The sequence below is a fragment of the Prunus mume genome, linkage group LG7, assembly GCF_029339155.1.
Source record: "Prunus mume cultivar Tortuosa linkage group LG7, ASM2933915v1, whole genome shotgun sequence".
NCBI lineage: Eukaryota > Viridiplantae > Streptophyta > Magnoliopsida > Rosales > Rosaceae > Prunus > Prunus mume.
The window spans coordinates 13943864-13963694 of NC_142704.1; the positions used below are offsets into that span (position 1 = coordinate 13943864).

The following is a 19831-nucleotide window of genomic DNA, read 5'->3' on the forward strand; positions in this document are numbered from 1 at the left end:
GTAAATATACAGAAGAGCCGGCATAGCAACTAAAAGTCGGGTCGGGTCGGGTATGAGAGTTAGTTTTTTTTTTTTTGGGTCATAAGGCTATCTCCAACCTAAGGACCTAAACCCAAAATATCCTAAATTATTGCCCAAAACCTCTTCTAACCCAAGAAAATAAAGGACCCAAAATTTGAGAAAACCTTGCCTGGACCCAAAACCATTCAGTGGAGTCCGCTGCACCTGAAACAACCCCATGTGCACGTCATTTGACATTGGCCTCAAGCTGACCTACTGTGCCGTTGCTATTTGTCTGCTTGTCTAGCCACTTGTCAAGTGTTGTGAAGCTGCTAGTTGGAATCCAACGGCAACAATTGAATTTGGTTTTTTTGTTTTTGTTTTTATATTCTAAATGTAACTTAAATCAACTATCTAAATTAAATCTAAATTATTTTAATGATAAAAAAAAAATCCAACGGCTGAAATTTAAATCCAATGGTCAAAATAATATTTTAGTATTAATCTAGATCAGATCCAACCCCAAAACTCACTCCAAACTCTATAAATACTCATCCATTTCTCAAATAACCTACCAAAAACATTTTATCTATTTCTCAATTTATTTTTCCTTTGTCAGTCTCATCCATCTCTTTTCATTCTTTTGGAATAAAATTATATTTGTGGAATTTCAATTTTTTTAGGTCAAATTGTTCAAAAAATTTAATTATGAAGTTATTTAAAAAGATTGAATGAAGAAAAGTTATCCATTAAAAAAAAAATTAGACTTAAACCATTCTTAAACAATTTAATAAAGTCGTGGACTTCAAATTTGAATCCGGAGGGTTGGGAGAAAAACTGATTTGAGTCCGAGCAAAACCTAAATAATTACTTTTTGGAGAGGGAAAATTTGGGTTTAGCCCCTCATGAGTTGCATATGGTACATGTCATATGTAATTTCGAATGGTAATAAGGATGCCACATGTGAGAGTGATGTGGGAAAAACAAGAGGCGTGGAAGGGATAGGAGTGTCAGCCAGCAACATAGGCATGGTTCCGCAACGGTGACTGAGATGGAGCCCAATTGGGATTTCATTCATTTCTAGTTTCTCATTTGGTCTAGTTTCTTATTTGGGCTAACGACATTTTATCCCCTGGAGATTTGGGGTCATTCTTGAAATAAGTCACGAGGTTTTAATTAAAATTCAACTAATTTACACATTCTTTTTTTTTTTTGGGTCAAATTTACACATTATGTTAATTTGACTATTTGGTCTTCTATTAAATTGATGATGTGGTAAGGGCGGTCCTTACTGTATGATGATTTGTAAAAAATAATAAATAAATAAAACTTATGTAGAATAATATAAAATAATATATTTTTTTTGCAAAAACTCAAGCCCTTCAACCCAGGCGAGAGAACCAATTCCTCTAGCCTCTTTACCAAATTGGATTCAACGCCCGCGAGCATGGCCTTGGTGGTGTCGATGACCTCGGAACCAGATGAGGTGAATGGAATGACAAAGGATTTGGATGCTGGTGGTGGCTGGACATCGATGTCGATCTTGGTAAAATTGGAAGAGCTAGTTTTCCAAGTTCACAGCATGATGTGAAAGAATATGGAATTCTGTAGTTTGTATTGATATCAATGAGACTGTAATGTACAAGCTTTATACAGATTGCAAATGCTATTCTAAGTAAATAGGAAATCCATTCTAAGTAAGTCAATCACAATAGCTGTGATGGACTCAATCTTAGCTAATTACTGGGATTGTGCTAATTACAATAGTTGACCAATTTCTTTCCTTTAACACTCCCTCTCAAGTTGGAGTGTGAATGTCTATTACACCCAACTTGCCAAGATGGGATTGGAACAAGGGTGCATGCAGCGGCTTAGTGAAAATATCAGCAACTTGATGTTTTGTTTGCACATGAGCTTATCTGGATTTCTCCATTTTGAATTCTCTCACGAACAGTATGGCAATCCAATTCGATGTGCTTGGTCCGTTCATGATAAACTGTGGCTGCAATGTAGAGTGCTGCCTTGTTGTCACAAAGTAAGGTGGCTGGTTGGTGATGCTCCACTTGTAGGTCCTGTAAGAGGTATCGCAACCAAGTAAGTTCACAAGTGGTGGTTGCCATGGAGCGGTACTCAGCTTCTGCAAACGACCTTAAGAAAGTAACACTGCTTCTTGCTTTTCCATGATATGAGTGACCTGCCAAGAAAGATACAGATATCTAGTAACCGAGGCGCCTTGTAAAAGGACATCGTGCCCAGTCCGCATCACAATATGCAGTCAAGTGTAGTGGCCCATTCGAAGAGAATGATAACCCTTGGCCAGGAGCTCATTTGAGGTAGTGAAAGAGCCAACGTGCTGTGTCAAAATGGTGCTTCCAGGGCTCATGCATAAACTGACTCAGTGTATTTACTGCATATGTGATTTCTGGTCTTGTTATTGTCAGATAGATTAATCTTCCAATAAGTCTTCGATAATGAGTAGGGTCTTTAAGAGGGTCACTCCCTGTAGGCATAAGGGTAACATTGGCTTCCATATGAATTTTTTTAGGCTTAGCACCAAGTAAGCCCACATCTTCCAAGATATCTAGTGTATACTTCCATTGACAAAAAAGAAATGCCAAACTTGGACCATGCAATTTCAACTCCAAGGAAGTACTTTAAAGGTCCAAGGTCTTGATTTTGAAACAGTTGCCGAGAAAATGTTCAAGGTCTCGTATGGCATCATCATTATTTCCATTGATTATCATATCATCAACATATAACAATGTAACAGTGAAAGATTTACCACGTGGTTGTGTAAACATAGAATAATCTTGCTTTGGATTGAAAGAAACCAAAATTTTGTATAGCAGATGAAAACTTACGAAACCAGCTTCGAGACGCCTGTTTGAGACCATATAAGGATTTGTGAAGACGACACACAAGTGTGCTCTCCCTGTCGTCGATACCTCGGCAGGTGGAAGCATGTAGACTTCTTCATGAAGGTCGCCATGAAGAAAAGCATTGTGCACATCCATCTGATGAAGTGGCCAATTGCGAACAGATGCAATAGTGAGAAGACAACTGACGGTGATAAGCTTAGCAACATGAGTAAATGTCTCAGTATAATCAATGCCTTTACGTTGGGTGAATTCTTTGCCGACCAAGCGAGCTTTGTATCTCTCAATGGAACCGTCAGAATTGTATTTAATTTTGAAAACTCATTTGCATCCAATCGGACGATGACCAGCTGGCAATGGAACTAAGGACCAAGTGTTGTTCTCCTCCAAAGCTGTGATTTCAAAATTCATGGCCTCAACCCAGTGTGGGTTATGTCGTGCCTCCTCAGAAAAATTAGAGTGAGATACATACCGAGTGATGGGGTTGCGAGTGCCAGACGTGATTGGGGAAGGAGCGCCAGGAGCAAGCAGGGCATCATGGTGAGCTTGGTAATCTTTGAAGTGGGAAGGAGTTTTGGTAGGGTGGGTGGATTTACGAATAGGTGGGGGGTGGGTGTCGATGGAAGGTGAGGAGGGAATAGTGGGAAGATGTGGTGTGATGAGTGGAGACGACGCTGGGGTGTCAAGGGATGAATGAGGCGCGTCATCTAATGCCACGGAAGAGGGATGTGAGGAGGGAGTTGGAGAATCAGAGATGGTGAGGTCTAGGGTGACCTGGGTCTGTGGATCATGGGCGAATGAGGATTGTTGTCCAGATGGGGTTCTGGTAGAGATAAAGGGCCATGGGATGGAGTGGGTAGGACAATAGTGTCATCTTCATTTTCGGACAGAGATGTAGAAAATGGGAATATATTTTCGTGAAAAACCACATCTCGAGAGGAAAGAAATTTGTGTGTACTAAGATCATAAAGACAATAACCCTTTTAACCAAGTGGATAACCAAAGAAGACACATCAACAAGCTCGTGCATCAAACTTGTGTTTGGGAAGAAGAATGGTAGATTTGTTGTGCAAGAGTTCATATGGGGATTTGTGTTTGAGTAAGGGTGTAGGGAGGCAATTTATGAGATGGCATGCAGTTTGTAAACTTTCCCCCCAAAAACGTAAGGGAATGTTGGCTTGGAAACGAAGTGCCCTACCCACATTTAATGGACCCAATATTTTTTATTTCTGCTTTTCCTCCATTGGGTAAACCAACAAAATCATGTTGAGTATTGATTGTGTTGTGTGTAGGTGCAAAACATGAAATATGATCTAAGGCTCCACTGTCCATTATCCAATATATATTTGAATGTGGGTCATGCTGTGAAAGATTGCAGGTGGATGTAACAATACCTGTTGCATTTGCAAGTGGAAAATTACCAAGTCGGTTGTGCAAAAGGGCGATCAATTGATTGTATTCTTCGGTAGTGAAAGTTGGGCTTTCTTTGGATTTGCTGTCATGCCCTAGAATTGGATCCTTTTCGACAGTGTAGGCAGCATGCCTTTTGTTTTTGGGCTTGACATTCTTGCCATGCAATTTGTGGCCCACAGGAAAACCATTGAGATAATAACAATTTTCAGCTGTGTGAGTGTCTCCGTCGCAATAAGAACACTTCAGAGACCTCCTTGAGTAGGAGCCGTGTTTGCCATCCCCAACACCGGGGGTTTTGCCGCTGCTGAGTTGCGAAGCTTATGCTGCCCTTGGTGATTGTATAGCGACCTGTTTGCATAGCATGGGATCCAATTTGACAGTTTGCCTCGTCCATCTGCCGCTCGTGTTGGAAGATCAAGCCATGAACGCGGCATATGTCGAGAATCGGTGACATCACCAGAAGAGACCCACGCGCAGTTGAATAAGGTTCGTTAAGACCCATTAAAAATTGCATAACTCTCTCCTTCTCTTCTTTTGAGGCACGTGCTTTGGAAACCTCGCAATTGCAGATGATGGGTTCATGATAGGAATCTAATTCATCCCATAGGGCCTTGAGTTTGGTGTAATATTCCGAAGTCGTAAGGTGCCCTTGTTGATGTTCGGCGATTTCTTGGCGGATTTGGTAAATCCTGAAATCGTTGCTCTATGAGAACCGGTCCTTAAGATCATTCCATACCATGGATGCACTAGTGCAGTAAAGCACACTGCTTGCAATATAGGGATTTAGTGATTGCAGAATCCACGATAACACCATGTCGTTGCATCTATGCTAAATATGGCATCGGTGCTTGCTGGGGATTTGATGGTTCCATCAATGAATCCTAGTTTGTTTTTAGCACTCAAGGCAATTCGCATCGAACGGCTCCATTGACCGTAATTATGGCCTTCGAGAGGCTTGGAAACGAGAACAAGGTCGGGTGAGTCTGAATGGTGTAGGGTGAGTGGATCGGATATGGTGATTTCATATTCGGATGATTTTTTGTCACCCATGTTGATGATCTGTGTTGGTTGGTTGTTTATAGTGGCGGAAGACGTTTGGGCAGAGTCACCAATATTGGTGCTCTAATACCATGAAAGAATATGGAATTCTGTAGCTTGTATTGATATCAATGAGACTGTAATGTACAAGCTTTATACATATTGCAAATTTTATTCTAAGTAAATAGGAAATCCATTCTAAGTAAGTCAATCACAATAGCTGTGATGGACTCAATCTTAGCTAATTACTGGGATTGTGCTAATTACAATAATTGACCAATTTCTTTCCTTTAACATGATGAGCTTAATTCTTGAACTTGCACAACATTAATTCTTAGGTCTTTATTTGGCCTCCCCTTTCGCACCCAACGTAAGTGCATATTCTACATTTCAATGATAGTGTGAAGGAGGAGATCGGGGAATGGATGGGGTGATAAAATATGGGTTGGATTTCATGGAATAATGGGTGAGTGAGCAGTGGGGAAGTGTAGCTGAGAGGGAGACCAGAGAATGAAGTTGTGGCTGGGGTGGGTGGAATGGAATTTTTACGGAATCCCCATGAATAGGATGAAACCTTATTCCATGGTATTTACACGAGATTGCCATGGGAGGGAAGGTTGCAAGTAGGGGTGGCAATTTTTAATACAACTCGAAACCAGCACAGGAAATTAGCAGGTTCAACCCACACAATAAAAATTCGGGTCATTTTGGGTAAAGCTGTCATGACCCGTTTAATAAATGAGTGAACCCGCCAACCTGTTAAAATACCTATGTAACTTATTTATTAAATGGGCATGCCAACCTATGACATACCCCAGCAACCAGCTAAAAACAAATGGAAATGGCGACTTCAGAGAGCACACAAAGGGATTCAAACCCCTACCACTTCCTCCTCTACTAGAGTCTTATCTACCATGCTGCTAATAACTTTGTGTTTATATGCTACAACATTTTATATTTATAATGTCTCTACAAGTTGTTTTTCAAAGAAGTAGAATTTCACATGTATATCATTTGATATTTATATTTAAAACAATTACATGCTAACTATCACATAAAAATATTACATGCAAAACTATTTTAGTAAATTACACATGTTTCTTTGCCCATCATAACCAATTCTCACATTATTGTGATAATGGAAAAATTCTTCGAATAGTCATCACTTTCTCTAATTTTTTTTTCTTCTACATTTTTACCTCACTATGATACCACTTAGCGGGTAACCCGATACACGACTTGAAACCCGCAAGGAAAATTAGTGGGTTGTTGAGGCCCCAAAAATCCAGGGTTGGGCCCAAATAAATTATCGGCCCAGTGCGACACCTTATTAAGAAAAGACCGAGTTCGGAGCACTCGAAATTCGTCATGCACGCTTGCACGAGCCACGATCATGTACCATGCCAAATAAATATGCAATTCATCACGCTAAGAATTAAAATGAGCCTATAAAAGGCACTGGCTCTACAAGCCCATGCTAATTATTCCATCAAGCATCATGTCTCTTTTCAAAGACGATAAAATTCAAGCAAGCCAATTGACTTGCCATGCCAAGCAAGAAATCATTATTTCACACCTAGCCACGCTACAAGCTTAAATGGGCCCAAGCGACACAAATGCCTAGAGCTTGCTGAGTAGGTTGTGGTATGGATGGTAACGAGCTTTCATGAGGCCCATTGATGAGCCGAGAAATGGAAGTTTTGGGTTGCTTGGGAGTCTTAAAACTCAAGCCCATTTCTTACGCCCAAATATGTGGGTAAGCATAAAAGAGAGAAAAAAGCCCAATACTTTAGGAAAAATTAGCCAATCATCTCAATAAAATAGCTTATCACTTTAGGAAATTAGCCCATTTCCTTAAATGGGTTAACCCATCACCTTAGGAAAGCCCAAGCAACCAAAGAAAATATCTATAATCTCCAGCACTTAGCTGGAAACAAGAGCCACGATGAAAGCCAAAATATCCATGTATGAAAGTTGCTGGGAGGCTCCAGCACATGGGTAAAAACAAACATCAAGGTAGAACACGCAAAGAACCAATGGGTATTAGCTTGCGCAGAGCAGAAGCACCCTTCGAACCAACACCCTTACCAATTTCTTTCTCTTACCAGCTCTTACTATGGAAGAGGGAAGGAAAGAAGGTGAGGAGGTAGTAAAAAAATAGGAGTTCAACACTGAAGTAGCTGCGAGAAAGCCTTAGAGCTCCCAAAAATCTTGTCTTTTTGTGTTTGGACAGAGGAAGATTTCACAAAATGGGGTGAATCGAAAGGAGAGAAGAGAAATGAAAGGGGAGACTTAGCAAAATTGGAGAGAAACCATTAGGGTTTCTTGGAAAGGAGGAGCTTCTAGCGGCTATAAAAAGGGTCATCTCCTACTCATCAAACAACTCACATCCAGAGAGCAAGCTTCATATCTCATCCCTGAAAACCTCTGCAATTTCGTGCCCTATTGCTCCATCTCCTCCCATTTTCTCTTATGGCAAGTCATTCCAGAGTCTGACATAGTTTTTGTCAGGCTGCTGGAAAATTACTCAACACACCCATTGTTCTTCCCATCTCTCTCTCTTCAACGAATCCTCTCAAAATACATGTCTCCCCTTACCTTAAAACCCTATTTCTCATAGGAAATCACAGCCTTTTCTCTCTTTAATGCTAAACTCATGACGACTTTGCTTCCATGTCATAAGTCTCTCATGCCAAGCTAAATATTTATCTATAAGCGACTGTTCTTTTTGTTGGTGAAGATAACCAGGGTGCTTCCTAAGGCTTCACTATTCCCTTTCGAAGCATTCTTGGGGTTTAATTCTTGAACTCAGACACATGGGGTAATTTCACCCATTTGCTCTTTATGGCAGCCCAGGCCCGTAGTAGCTGCCGGAACGAAAAAGCCCCCACATAGGTCAACACGACACGACATGTTTATTAAATGGGTTGAGTTTGGGTTAAGCATTCTTGACACGTATATAATCCTGACACGACCATACACGACCCATTGCCAGTCCTAGTTGCAGAACTTTGGGAATTTTTTATTTTATTTTATTTTCTAAAGAAATTTTAATTTATAAATAATTATAAAAGTGGGCACCGCTCTTGCCACATCATTAATTTAACAGAAGATGAAATGGTCAAATTGAAGAAATGTGTAAATTGGTCCAATTTTAAAACGTTTGAGTGCAGGTTGACAAAATTGAAACTTTGTGACTCATTTCCAGAATGGCCCCAAACCTCCGGGGTAAAATGTTTTAGCCCTTTTTATTTTCATTGAAATATTTGTAAGGGAGTTGCTGTTCTGGGGGTCTTTGCCCCCTTTTTTCACCCAAAAAAATTTTATTTGTAAAGGAAAAAAAAAGAAGGGATATTTACATACCCAGTCATAATCAACCGAGCATATCTAGCATCAAAACGACTAGCACACAAAGGGGTCGTGTCAACCTGTGACATACCTAGCCAACCCACTAAACAACAAATGGAAATGGCAAATTCAGAGAGCAAACAAGGGGATTCAAACCCCTACCACTTCCTCCTCTACTAGAGTCTTATCTACAATGCTACTGATAACTTTGTGTTTATATGCTACAACATTTTATATTTATAATGTTTCTACAAGTTGGATTTCAAAGAAGTAGAATTTCACATGCATATCATTTGATATTTATATTTAAAACAATTACATGCTAACTATCACACAAAAATATTACATGTAGGGGCTTTTTCCTTCCAAAAATGGGCTAGGCTTTAAAAGTAAATTACCCCAAAATACCTCGAAAGGGCAGCAAAACCTTAGGAGATATTTTGGATAATCTTCACCAACGAGAATAATGGTGACCAAGTTTTTGGCATGCACAGATGGTCTTTCAGCAGCATGAGTGGCATTGGGGATGAGAAAAGAGAGAGATTCTTCGAGGAATTTTGACTATCTTCATTGCAAAAACTTTGAACTCTAGTTTTGCAAGGTAGAGAGAAAAGCTTTGCTCTCTGCAAGGGAAAGGCTCAAATAGCTTCACCATTCTACATGGCTTTTACTTACTTTGGCAAGCTTTTCTTCCCTTCTCCTCCCCCTCTCTGATTCCCCTTCTTGCAAAGATTGCCTCTGTCTACCAGGGGATTTGGGGGCTTCCTCCTTTCCGCGGCTGTGGGAGCTTCTACTCTTGGTTTGCGAACCAAATTCGACACCTACTGGTCCACTTGAAACATTGGTTCCTCTGGCTTGGGACTAGGAAAATCCTTTCCTCATCCTTTCCTCACGTGTGCTCTGTTTTCTCCAAAAGGTCTATTTTACCCTAAGCAAAAAGGGTTTTTACACTTCTTAGCTTGGGCTTTTACTTGGGTATTGGGCTTTTTTCTCTCTTGTGCTTATGTAAGATGGGTTGAGTCTCGAGGCTGGAGACCTTCCATTTCTCGATCCTAGGGTCATTGATTTATCTTGACACGTACTTGGGCCCATAGGCTTGTATTTGAGTGCTAACGGCACACTCGGCATATTTTACCTTATCGCCCTTGGAAGGATTGTTTTAATTTTAGCATGAGTTAATCATATTTTGGCGCAAATCATAACATGATAATTTGTTTATTTAGCGTGGCATGTAGACTATAACTCGCATGGATAGACCCTTTTTTCCTTTTCCCTTATGTATTGTATTGGGCTGATAATCGCTCGGGCCCAATCCATGGATTTTTTGGGCCTCAACACACGCAAAACTAGTTTAGTAAATTACACATGTTTCTTTGCCCATCATAATCAATTCTCACATTACAGTTTATGGAAAAATTCTTCGAATAGTTCACTTTCTCTATTTTTTTTTCTTCTACATTTTTACCTCAATGCTACCACTTATAAAACACGTTGAAACCCACAAGGAAAATTAGCAACTCGACACGACATGTTTATTAAATGGATTGAGTTTGGGTTGAGCATTCTTGACACGTACATCTGACACGACACGACATGACCCATTGTCAACCCTAGTTGCAACTTGGGAGAATTTTTATTTTATTTTATTTATTTTAAATAATTATAAAAGTGGGCATTGCTCCTGCCACATCATTAATTTAACAGAAGATGAAACGGTCAAATTGAAGAAATGTCTAAATTGGTCAAATTTTAAAACTTTTGGGTGGAGATTGACAAAATTGAAACCTTGTGACCCATTTTCAGAATGGGCCCAAACCTCCCAGGTAAAATGTTTTAGCCCTTTTTATTTTCATTGAAATATTTGTAAGGGAGCTGCCGTAAAAAATTTATTTGTAAAGGGAAAAAAAAAATGGATATTTACATATATGGTTGGGTGAACTCACTCAGCAAATGTGTGCTGGGACTGGACATATCAATCAATAGACGCAGACTAATTTATTCATCCTCATGCTCATCTAGAGATAACTACTTTTGCTAAAGCACTTACGCTAACTTATTATGAAAGTGATGCACCTTAAAGGCTTTCAAGTCTACTAACAGAATCATTTACCAACCACCCCACGCCAACCAACCCAACAATTATTAAGCACACCCAAATACTAGTAGTATTTTCAACACACACTATACATACACTATACATACATTCATTGAGTTTGTTGAGTGTGGGAGGCTTCATCATTTTCTTCTTGACTTCCAACCAAAGCAAAGTTACCCTTCCTTTTTCCACCTCCTTATTATATAACACACTCTCCATCCATCCTTCCCTGCAAACACCAAACACACACAAAACTAAAAGCACACATATCACAGAGCAGAATATGGTGCAGTTGAGGGCCCTTAATCGTATTGTTTTGATGTTGTTGCTGGTTATTTTTGCCTCCTCCTCAGTTTGGATCAATTCAGCTTCAGCTTCCGCGGCCATGGAAAAAGGAGCTGTAAGAACTGTACAAGAAGATAAGGTCAGAGGGTTGCAGGGGATGCAGGCATGGGAAAGGAAGACATGGATGAATCATGGAAGCTTTCGTAGTCCCCGGAAGCACCTTGTCAACCCTACAGCTACAGCCCAGTTTCCATTCCAAGCTAGCCAACTGCCTGTATAGCTCATGTATATGCATAATAATTAATAATACAATCGCTTCAAACTTTAATTTTATTATTAATTTTGTCTGATCTGTATCTCTGTTATTTCTTCATTAGTCAACATAAACTTTTAACTTGGTGATCACATCCCTGCCTGCTCTGTTATTTATTTTTATTTTTTTTACCTCCCTCCTTCCCTCTCTTCTTTTTTCTTATTATAATTTTTTATTGGGGGCTCTTTTTTAAGTTTTTTTTCCTGATATTTCGGCTTATATCATTTAACTGGGTTATCAAAATTAAGGTGACAAATTGAAATTGAAGTAAAAGTTTAACTGGCTTATATCATTTCGGCTTTTCTCATGTGGAATTGTAGTTATATGGAATGATCAAAATTTATCTTTAACAGTTAATTTCTTACATGACCGTTTTATCGTAACTGAAATTTGGGACTCAAATCTTCAGTTACCTTTTTCTATGTTTGTTGGCTTTACCAAAATCCCCAAAAACACTTACAATTACAAATCTGGAACCAGATAAGTCAGCAGCTTAATTGGCATTTGCCCAACACTTATTATTGGGGATTTTAATAATTTATTACAAAGTAAGGGATTTTTGTAGAAATATCACCTGAACTTATACTTCAATTTCAATTTGTCACCTTAAATAAAAATTTAAGAGAAATGTCACCTTAATTTTTCAAAATCCATAATTTGTTATCTTACTTTAACACCATCCAATTTTCCATCCAATTTTAAGGGTATTTTAGTCTTTCTACTTTCAAAGGTATTTTAAAAATGGAAAAATCATTATATAAAATCTGTATATCTCTTAAAAAATTAAAATTGAAAACAAAAAATCTCAATTTCCCCCATCCCCTGTGCGCCATCGTGCCTCTAACCAACCCCACCCACCTTGTAATCCATTCCCCCTTCCCTCTTCACAACTCCTTCTCCATTTCCCTTCCCTCTCCCCGTCCTCCTCTCTCTACCATGGAACACACAAATTCCCTCAGTCAGCCCACCCAAACAAGGGAGGAACCATGAATTTATATAGGGCTGGGCTAAAGTTTTGTTTCTCTGGCTTCTTCTATATTATAATAGATTCTTCAATTGGTCTATAGAATTTAGAAACCAAACAAGTTCATTCTTGGCTTTGTGGAATAAAATACAATCAGTGTCTATAGCTTTATTTGTGGGAGTATATAGGTTACGTAGCTTATAAAATTTGCGAGGGGTGGGCTAATATATGTGGGAGTATGGGTACCTTATCATGCTCAGAGAGAGCGAGAGATAGAGAGGGGGAGGGGAGGTCCTGTGTGATGTGTTTTGGGGGCGGGTGGGGTTGGGGTGGGGGAGAAAGGGAGAGAGAGAGATCTTTTTTCTCTTTTTTTCCCTAGAAAATGGAAAGATTAAAATACCCTTGAAATGGATGGAAAATTGGATGGCGTTAAAGTCAGATGACAAATCATGGATTTTGAAAAATTAGGATGACATTTTTCTTAATTTTTTTTTTTAAGGTGATAAGTTAAAACTGAGGTATAATTTTATGTGACATTTTTACAAAAAAGGGGCTCTTCTAGATTATATTTTTCATAGTCGTCTTTATATATATATAGAGGTACAAACTGTTAACTCTCAAAACTCGGTTCTGTTTAAAGAGCATTGGCTACATGACCATTATTTCTATAAATTATTCAAACAAGCTTGGAAGTATTATTCTAATTCTAATACTAATCCTATAAGCTTATTTTCATTTTGTGCTAATAATCTTCTCTCATTTGGAAAATGGATAATCTAAAATATCAATTTTCTCAAATTCATCAACAAATGCATGTTGAATAATACTTCCAAAATACGTTGAATGCAATAATAATTCATTAACTAGAAGTCTAAGTTAAATAGACTTACAAGAAACAAAACGTGCAGAAAAACAAGCAACAACTATCCCATGACTAACAACTCCTAAGTCTATGGGATTCTCCAAAAGAATAGGTAAAACAAACAACCATCTTCCCAAAGAGAAGAGATTTATTTAAATAAAAAAACAACTTGAAACCTTAACACCCTCCCTTAAACTGATTTCTGCCTAAAATAGTTTAGGAATCAAACATCATCTTCAGTCCAGTGTTGATGCCCTCCTTTTAACTGATATCAGCTGCTTGGTCTTCACTTTTGTAGAATTCTAACTCAATTACACCATCTTTGCACAGATCACGCAAGAAATGGTAACGAACATCAATATATTTGCTTCTCCCAAGCATAACTGGATTCCTTGACAACTTAATATCAGAAACATTGTCACATAATATTATTGTTGGACCTTGATGCTGATGGCAAAAATCTTCAAGCATTTTCCTAAGCCAAATGGCTTGACAGGAACAGGAAGCAGCGGCAATAAGCTCAGCTTCAGTAGCGGATAGTGTCACAACCTACTGCTTCTTTTAGGACCATGAAACAACACTTGAACTCATCAAGAACACAAGCCCAAAACTGCTTTTTCTATCAGTAATATCACCTACATAATCACTGTAAGTAAAACCAAAGAAACTTGGCTTTTCTCCCCTTTTATAAAGTATCCCCAGATTAGTTGTGCCCTTTAAGTAACGAAAAATTCTCTTTGCTGCCCTGAGGTGCAACTAAGTTGATATCAGGTCTTGTTGAAGTCACGAGATACATGATATCAGGTCTTGTTGAAGTCAAATACGTCAGACTTCCAACAATATGTTTGTAAAAAGTGGTGTCTACTCTTACACCATCAGGATCTCTACTCAACTTCAATCCTATTTCAGTTCGTATTCCAACTGGATTGCAATTCAGCATCTGAAACCTTTCCAAAACCTCCTGGACGTATTTCTTTTGACAAATAAAAATAAGCATTTTACTTTCTTCTTCAACCTTAACATACGAAGTATGTTCATTTGGACACTTTTGAAAGCTTTGTTTAGCAAGATAAGCATCTATACAATTGCACCAAGCTCGTGGTGCTTGTTTCAAGCCATATAAGTCTTTCTTCAATCTATAAACGTTCTCCTCATAGCCTTGTTGCATATAACCTAGGGGCTAATCTACATACACTTGTTCTTGCAATTCACCATGTAAGAAGGCAGATTTTACATCTAATTGAAAAATAGGCCAAGAGTTTAGAGCAGCTAAAGAGATTAACAATCGAATAGTGTCTTGTCTTGCAACTGGGCAAACACTTCTTTGTAATCAACACCATATACTTGCTCGTATCCCTTTGCCACCAAACGAGCCTTGTGCTTGTCTTTCTCACCTTTCTCATTTAACTTGGTTTTAAAGCCCCATTTCACACCCATTGTTTTATGTCCTTTTGGCAAGTTAAAAAGCTCTCATGTATCATTTTTCATAATCAACTTAATATCAGCATCCATTTCTTCTTTCCATTTTGGATTTTTTACAGCTCCCTCAAATGTGATAGGATCATAATATGCAAATAATGCAAAGTGAGCAGTAGTATCATCATCAGAGAGTTCATCATTACTTACATAATGAATCATATAAGCTAGTCTTTTCCTGATACGTTGGTTTTCTGGTGGCTACTCATTTGATGTTGTAACTATGGAAGAATTTGGGGGGTTTTCATTAGTGGTCTGCTGCTGCATTTTAGTTCTATCTTCTGCTTCATGAAAATCAACTAGAATTTGCTACTGTCCAGCGCCTTTTTTAGTCCAATCCCATATTCTTTCCTCATCAAATACCACATCACGGTTGATAATTGCTCTTTCAGTAATGGGGTTGAACAATTTGTATGCCTTGGAGGGTTCACCCACCCCAAGAAAGATGCATTTCTCACCCATGTCATTAAGCTTCTTCCTCTTCTCATCTGGAATGTGTTCATATACTATGCACCCAAACACCTTGAAGTGATGTACTGGTAGTTTCCTTCCACTCTAGGCTTCCTCATGCGTCATGTTTTTAATGAAAAAAGTAGGACTTCTGTTCAAAATATGAATGGACCACAACACTGCCTCATGCCAGAATTTCTTCGGAACTCTCCCCTTAACCAGCAAGCTTCTAACCATGTTGAGAATGGTTCTATTCTTTCTTTCCAAGACACCATTTTACTTAGGTGTATATGTAGCTGTAATTGCCTTATAATGCCTCGCTCAACACAAAAAATCTTCAAACTCCTTTGGACAATATTCTCCACCATGATCAGATCGAAGAGTCTTAATGGTTCTTCCAGTTTCATTCTCAACAAGTGCTTTGAAGCTTTTAAATACATTAAAAGCCTTTGATTTTTCCTGCAAAAAAATACACCCATGCTTTTCGGCTAAAATCATCGATAAAAGAAACAAAGTATTTCTTTTTATCATTTGATACTGGTGTGATGGGGGACCACAAATGTTAGAATGCATCAACTCCACCAAATTATGAGCTCTCCAAGCCTTTCCTTTTGGGAACTCATCACGGTGTCGTTTGCTAACAACACAATCTTCACGAACTTTGGATGGGGGAGTGATCATAGGGAGAACTATCACCATTTGCTTATGGTGGAATGTTCTTAGCCCAAAAAAATTCAAGTGCCCATAACAGTATTGCCACAGCCATGTTGACTCTTGCACCTTCGTAGAGAGACAATTCTGAATGTTATTCTAAATATGCAATGGAAACATTCGATTTGCCGTCATGTGGACTTCTGCAATCAAACCCTTCTCAAGATGTTGAATTTTACAACATCCTTTTTGAATAATGATGGTATAGCCCTTCTCTTGCAACTGACCCATGCTAATAAGATTACTCTTCAATTCTGGGACATAGAACACACTAGAAATTGTTTGCACAATGTTATTACTCAACTGAAATTTGATATTTCCTTTTTCCCATAACAGAGATATTAGAATTGTTACCAAGCTTCACAGTCTTTTTAAAGGTTTTATCAAAATCAGAGAAAAGGGTCTTATTACTACACATATGATTGCTGCATCCATAATCTAAATACCACAAATACGATTTAGACTCCTCTTTGTCAAGAGTTGCAACTTTCTTCTTCTCAAGGTACGCCATCAAGAGCAGCTCATCTTCTGTTTCTGTAAAATTGGACTTTTCCCTTTTTTCTGCACATTCATACTGAAAATGGTCAAACTTGTGGCAGCGATAACAATCAATGTTTGATTTGGCAAACCTTGATTCTTGGTCAAGTGATCGATGGATATCACGCCCTCGATCTCTTCCTCTTCCACGACCTCTACTATGGCCTCTAAAAACACTAGACTCTAGTTTGTCCTGTACTTGTGCTGGCTTAATCCTACTGAAGATTTTGGATTCTTGCCTCCCTTGTACTGGATAGACCTCTTTAGAGGGGTTGGATAACCATGTTAGGGCACTATCCTTCTTCCTTGATAAATGCTCATCTAACACTTGTCCTTTTATGGCTATCTCCAGCTCACATTCACACCTGCATTTGCTACAAAGAACAACTTCAGATATAATAGGTGCCTTTGATCTAATCAGAGCTTCTTTGATAACTCTCCTGTTTTGACTTGGACCTATCTCCACTGTCAACTTCTTTTCTCTTTCTCTGGCCAATTTAGGTTAACCATATTGACATGAGGTTTGGGAAAAGGATCTGTATCAATCGTAGGAGCTTTCTCTGCTATGTTTTATTTTCCCGAGGCTAATGCTTCTTGGACAACATCCCTGAAAATGACACAACTGTTGGTAGTGTAATTCTAAGAGTTATACCACTTGCAATATTGTTTTCCCTTCTCCTCTTTTGTCTTCAGTAACCTGTGTCCAAGTGGTGTATCTATGGCTTTCTGAGACAACATTTCATCAAACAAAGTGTCCAACTTCGATAAATCAAAAGAATACACTTCGTTTGCTGGCTATTTATTCGGAATGAAACCTCTAGTGAAAGGTGGTGGTTTTTGATCCTTTGGTGGCTTGAGTAAAGCTTTATAGCTTATATGACCTTTTACTTTAGCCAATTCTGCCATAACTACCATAGTTTCCTCTATCTCTAGCTTTTCTTTTGACTCTATCTCTACCAAAGGTACTGAAGATGAAGGGGTCGTGTAGTATGTACCTTTAGAAGCATTCTTCTTATGTTGTTCTTCCTTCAATAATTCTTCATACTTGGTGACCTTATATGCTAGTTCTGTCAAGTCTCTAAACACTACTCCTTTGAATCTCTTTCTCAAGGAAATCCTCAGAGATGTCTGTGCCATCTGGATAAAGTGTCTTTCTTCTATAGGATTTTGCACTTCATTTTCAACTTTCTGAACCTGGTAATGAAGTTTTGAGCTGTCTCATTCTCACTTTGCTTAAAGTGTAGTCAGATCACTGATGGTGACTTCAGGCTGGATTCTATGGTAGCAATCATGAAAAGCATTCTCTATCCGTTCCCAAGTATGGATAGAACTGGGTGGCAAGCTGGTATACCAATACAAGGCTTGACCGGATACAGAATTCCCAAAAGGCTTGAGTTTTAATAAGGGGTTGTTCTTTATAACTATGCACTGAATAGAAAACCTATATATATGTTCAACGTATGAGGCATATATGTCTTCTTCATTAAACAAAGTAAAATTTGGCACCTTAAACCTAGGAGACAGGCACTTGATCGATTTAGGCTGGATAAGGTTTCCTATAAATGAGCCTTTCTCCTCTCCTTGCTTCAGGATCTACCATTTCTCTTATCATTATTTTCAATACCCCCATGTCATTGAGAGCATTGATAAGGGGTGGATTCTGAATTTGTGGTGGTTGAAAGTGACCCTTGCTGGATTAACTCTGAGAGGTCTTGGAATAACTTATTCCCTCTGTTCTAGTTCCTATTCAAATTCATTATTATTTCTCCAATCACCTCCTCTGGCTCTATTCCTTTCATAGAAATGATTAGCACCTCCTCTTCCTCTTCTGCCTTATGCCAAAGGAGGAAGTGGGTTAAGATCCAGCCTTTAAGGCTTATATGGGACCACTGAAGCTGGTTGTAGAACTGCTTGCTCTTATGGCTTACGAAAAACAGGGGGTTTGTTATTCAAATGCTGAACTGGAGGTGGATTAACCCTTTTAATATGAACTTGTTGGGGCTGAACTAGTGCAACTCATGCAGGCCAGAGAGGTAGATGAGGTTCATTTTGGACAGGATCTTCTTGGTTTAAAATGATTGCTACCCCCTATCCAGGATGAGCTTCCGCATTCCAAAAGTTTGTTGAATGAAAGGATCTGGTTGGTATGACCATTCTAGTCCTGGAGGAGTTCCATATGGAAGATCTAACTGTTCGATATGTTCTTGGATGCGCTCAAACTGGATGTCTAGCATGAGTTCGCCTATTCCTTGCATAAGTGCTTCCTTGACCTGAACGTCTTGCATCACTTTCATCTTAATCAACTCATTATGGCTCTGATTGGAGCGGTGCTTTGCCTGGTTCTATAGCTTATCGTGGATTTTGGCTTGTTCTTCCTGTATTCATATACCAACAATGGTTGTCAGAAATATTTTTATCTAGATATCCCATTGGGCGTGCTAAATTGTTTACCCTTTTTATATTTGAGCCTGTTGGAAGCTAAGTAAAATTCCCCATTGACCTATTGACCATTAATGGTCTTGAGAATCAACTTTCTTTTATATGAGCATGCCACTGTTAGCAATTAAAACTCTAACATATTTGAATGATTTTATATACTTGCGCCCCAAGTAATAGACTTTAAACAAACAATTGTGATTTTGGGTGGGGAAACCTCTCAAGAGAGTTTTGTTCTATGCCTCAGACTAGTGAGGACTTCACAATATATCTAGATAAAAATGGTAAGTAAAGCAAAATACACGAATCTATGAAGGATATACCAAACTAGTCCAAGCAGAACTGCCTAGAACACAAAGCGTAAAATGAATTGCTAAGTCTAGATAGGCCTCAAAGTTTTAGATTTTGACTTATGCTTAAAAATACTATCACAATGATGATTTTAGTTTAGGCTGACTAGATCCCTTTTGCTTGAACTGGATGTTTGTACACCGAAATTGCACATTAGCACCTTCAACCAATAGAGATTTAGCTGGAAATTGATCCCAATGTTGAGATTGGTAGAGCTATAAACAGGTTAAGCCGTGTGGAGGTAGAAAAAGTGAGCAGAACTGCAAGTTGGTACCTATTCTGACTGATTTTGAGTGATCTGATACCTTTTAGACAATTTTAAGACATTAAGATGTCTTTATAAATTTTGTTGAGTTTTTCATGTGATGAAATACCTGACTTCTGCTTGCTTTATCTAATTTGCTAAACCAAATTTGTAAGAGAAATTAATCTTTTTTGAGTTCTGATTGGAATACCTTGTTTGGATTGCAAAAGAAATCTTGTTTTCTCGTTGATTGTCTCAGCTTTTCTTTGAGCCGGATTGCTTCCTGAAGAAGATTGCTTGCTTGCTTTTGGTTGTTGCCATATCGTAAGATCTTTGGTAAGTTTTGAATTGATTGTTTGTATTTGGTTTATGTTTTATTGGTTAGTTGGTGTTAAGGCCCAAAAATCCAAGAGGCTAAGCCCAAATTTATTC

The 19831-nt window shown here is 38.6% G+C and overlaps 1 pseudogene; it reads right to left on the reverse strand.

The window, feature by feature from the left end:
* Window positions 1-3197: 3197 nt before the first annotated feature.
* On the reverse strand, window positions 3198-5339 carry LOC148915538 (uncharacterized; annotated as a pseudogene).
* Window positions 5340-19831: the final 14492 nt, after the last annotated feature.